Genomic DNA, 4670 nt, shown 5'->3' with positions numbered 1-4670 from the left:
CTTGCGAAAAACTCGCTGTTCCGGCGGGCGCGCGTCATCACCCGAGGCGTTGCGCCCTCTGGTAATCAAGCAATCAATAACTGGACACTTGAATCTTCCTGCCTTTTTACTTGCTGTGCTCTGGATAGGTTGGTAGATATAGACAAATTTGAAACCAAAGTAGGTAAAGCACCTTCTATCTATCTATATATTTAATATCCTAAGGCCTTTTTTGGCCACCAACAGTTTGTGCTAATTCGATCTCGGAAACTATTGGACCGATTTTCCTCGGATTTGTTTTACATGAAAGCTCTTACGCTGTAGACGTGCCAACATCCTTTGGTTTTCGATTCCCGCGACCGACGTTGCAAAATTTACCTTGATTTGATAACGACATATTTGCATTTTTGACGCTGGACAGTTTGTGCTAATTCGATCTCGGAAACTACTGGACCGATTTTCCTCGGATTTGTTTTAAATTAAAGCTCTTAGGCTGTAGACGTGCCAACATCCCTTGGTTTTTCGATTTGCGCGACCGACGTTGCAAAATTTACCTCGATTTGATAACGACATATTAGCGTTTTTGCCGCTGGACAGTTTGTGCTAATTCGATCTCGGAAACTACTGGACCGATTTTCCTCGGATTTGTTTTAAATGAAAGCTCATAGGGTCTAGATGTGCCAAGACCCCTTTGTTTTTCGATTTGCGCGACCGAAGTTGCAAAATTTACCTCGATTTGATAACGACATATTTGCGTTTTTGACGCTGGACGAGTCATATGGTTGGGGGACCTCCCACCCTCTGATTTTCCGTTTCCCTCTCCACGTAAACCCATCCCTACCTGCTCACAACACGTGTCACCCTTCTACCCTAGCATGGGTCCTACGGCAGTTTCACTCATGTCGGGGGTCGGCTCATGTCTTCTTCCAAGAGAATTGGTGATTTATCTTCACCCTTTCGCACCGTTACATTTTCAAAAAGTGTTCTGATTTTCTTTTCCAGGAGTGTTATTTATTTTTCAAGGTTGTTTCTTTTTCTAAAAGTAGGTAATTTTTAGTTTCCTATTCTTTATTTTTGAATTTATCATTTTGCCTCCAGGAAGTCCTCTAAGCACTGGTAGTAGCAAAATTTGGCTCGCGAAGCGAGCCAACAGTTACTCGCGGAGCGAGTAACTGGGGGTCCAGGGGGCTTGCCCCTGGCTAGCCCCTGGCGCAAGCGAGCGTAGCGAGCTGAAGCAGCTAGTAAAGAATTAATAAGAAATAAATATTTAAGTATGAACTGTCATGAATGAACATACAAAATTAGTCACGAACAGGTAGAAAATTAGAGTCAGTCCTGACAGGTTAGTACCTACGTAATTCTGCTTCTCCGTAGAAACATCAGGGTGCCTCCGAGTAGAAATAAATCAGCGTGACAAAAATTAAATTTGTATAATTATAGTCTTGTTATCACAAAAATAAACGAAATTAACTAAATACACCCAACGGCCCAAGTAGCATGGATTGCAATTTCATTGCAATGGATTGTGAGTTGATTGCAATTTTTGCTTGTCGCCTATATACGTTCATTTGAAGGCGCTTAAAAAGTTGCAATTTTATTGCAATAAGTTTGCAAGAGATGTAGATTATGCTTGTTGCCTAACCTTCTTTTTCAAGGCACTATGAAGACTGCAATTTCGGTGCAATCATGTTGTAACAAATTCACGCCATGTGCCTGGCATCCAATTCTCTAGTTGTTTTAAAGTTTTTTCGACTTAAATGTCTCACCTAACCCATATAGCCCAACATATTTTGAAAATATTGTCACCTTTATCAAAATATTTTCATGGCAATATTGTAATTAAGATATTTTCAAAATATTTGTAAAACATTTTAAAGGAATATTTTGAAAATGTTTACGAAAAATATTTTTAAAATAATCCAAAAATATTGCCTGTAAACATGCATGTTAAAAATATTCCTTAAGATAGTTTTGAAAATATTTTAAAAATATTTTTTTAAAATATTTTTAAGTTCTCAAGTTAGTATGTGGTGTAATTTACACCGGTGTAAATTTAGTGTGAGTACCTATTACGTGATATCGAAAAAAAAAATCAGACAAAAAAAATATGAAAAAAATAAATAACACGAAAAAAAATAAATAATAGGCAAAAGAAAGAAGCCTGAGAAAAACGGCGTTAATCAAATCTATGATGAATGTTGAGCCACGCACTGACGCAATGCATGCGATAACAGCCTTAACAGGCGTGATTTCAACCCAGCTCATCATCAGCTCCCTGTAGCTCAGTGGAAGAGTGCTCCGCTATGACATTCGCGGGTCGGGTTCAAGCCCACTCAAGGGCGTCCGGTATTTTATGCTGCTAAACGTCGTAGGACATTAGGTAAGCATGGGTTCGAATTATTATAATTTCCCCGGAAAATTTAGGGGTTGAAATTTAAAGGTCGTCAATATTGAAATTTCTTTGCAAAAAAAAAAAATTGCAACTTTTTTACAATGAGGGGGTCAGATGTTGTAAAATAATTGCAATTTTCTTGCAAGAAAGTTGAAATCATCTGGAAATTTTATTTCATTTAAATTGCAATTTTTTCGTTGCAAAATGCTACTTGGGGGGTTGGGTGTATAACCCGTTGGGTGTATTGCAACAGTCTCACAAAAAAAACTAAAATAAAAGGAAGTATAAGATACAAATAAATGTTAATAAAATACATTTTTGACGGAAGAGTAAATTGACTACATTTTGCAATTTGAAACTATAAATTCTAGCCCGGTTTAAAACCAACGTACGTGCCATTAGTTTCCCTACGCTTATCCGTGTTTTTCAAGAAGAGCCAGAATTTATAGTTCCAAATCGCAAAATGCAGTCCAAATGTTTGGCATGAGAGGATAAATTCTTTTGGTATTCATGAGCTAAGTTTTGCAATAAACTAGTACGATATTAGTACGGTTGTTTGAAAGATGGATTCAAAATTAGAGTGCTTCGGGCCGTAAGTTGGAAATGCAAATCTTTATGAGCATTGCCCACCACATAAACAAAGTGCTGTGCACTTTAAATTAAAGCGTTGGCACTTGCAATTTTTTAACACATTGTTTTACATCCACAAGATATTAGCTCGTAGCACTCTTTCGAAGCCTCTGATAGGGTGGTCCACATCAGTGGCACGATGGCAAGTCCCTCAGTGGTCTCAGTTCTACTTGTCCAACCCCAAGATTTCACGTCGGGAACAACTGGATTCAGCTCCAAGCAATGCTTCCAAATGTGAGTTTGGAGCATTGCTCTCCGCAAATGCTAGCGCAATGCTTTCTCAGCGGGAGGAATGTCTCAACCGATCGATTTTTTTGAGTGTACAAGACTCTCCTGCATTCATTGACGGATTTTGCCTGGCTGGACGAGTCATAAATAATAAAAATAGTGAAGAGCTGAATTTTTTCAAAATCATTATTAGAAATTTCGTTACACGATGAAAGCTTCAAAAATGTTCCAGTTAAATTATTCTCCAATTTATTCCAGATATTCCACGCCTTCGTCTTGCCTTCGCCGTAGAAATACGATACGGAGTCACAACCTGTAAACGCATGGAAGAATGTCAGTGCGTTGCGCATATCCGGCGAGATTTTCGATGTTAATTTAGAAATTTGGATTAAACTCCTATTTTTACCAACTCCATATTCTACGAACAGGACCTGCAAACCGAATTCTTTCAAAGTTTGGAACATAGAAGTTGCAATCACGATGACATCAGAATCCACAGTACTGAGCAGTACAAACTTATGACCTGATAGAACAGCATTCTCATATGAATGAAAAGTCTAGTATCTGCCTCCTCGCGGAGACACGGTGAAATATCGGCGCTTGAAACCAAATTTCCAGCTGAAACGATCGATATACGTCATCAGTGCAAATGACGATCTTACCCATTGTCTCCATAGATTTGATGTCTTGTGCGAGTAATTGAAATAACTGAGTCTTGTTACGATCAACTTTCAAGAAATGGCCAAAATTTTTCGGTAGAGGCGTCGAACCTTTTACGAGAATTTCTCTTCCGGACCCTCTTTTCTCTCTTGTGTCTGATTTTAAGCTATAAAAGGCGGATATCTGTCGAAAACAATATCAACCCTGTCAAAGCTCTGCAGTTTGCGCTTAATTGCTGACTGAAAAACTTTTATGGAGAATTCGGAGAATGTTTTAGCATTTGATTTATTTAAGATATGCACAGACACAGCTCCATCAATTAAGTTAGCGGTGCACGGGTTTACACAAGTTTCCAAGTCATTTGAATCTGAGCCACTTAGAACCCTACATCCAATGATACCGCTAAACTCTAAAATGAACCAAATTTCAAATTAGGGTTCCTTTAAAAAGAAATAGATTGATAAGGCACTTATTTTCCACCCACTTGTATTCAAATTGTTTAGCAAAAGTTTATTTCTGAATTAAACTTACCTATTTTCTGTCAAATTTGTCTATATCTACCAACCTATCCAGAGCACAGCAAGTAAAAAGGCGGGAAGATTCAAGTGTCCAGTTATTAATTGCTTGATTACCAGAGGGCGCAACGCCTCGGGTGATGACGCGCGCCTGCCGAAACAGCGAGTTTTTCGCAAGACAGCTGAGGAGCAGAGGAGCGCGCAGCGGCGCGGCGGGCCTCCCCCTCCCCCCCTCCCTTCTCTCATATTTTTCACGTATGAGTACT

Source organism: Bemisia tabaci, chromosome 1 (assembly GCF_918797505.1).
Source record: "Bemisia tabaci chromosome 1, PGI_BMITA_v3".
NCBI classification, from domain to species: Eukaryota; Metazoa; Arthropoda; class Insecta; order Hemiptera; family Aleyrodidae; genus Bemisia; species Bemisia tabaci.
The sequence above is the reverse complement of the archived record's forward strand: the minus strand, read 5'-3'. Positions refer to the sequence as shown.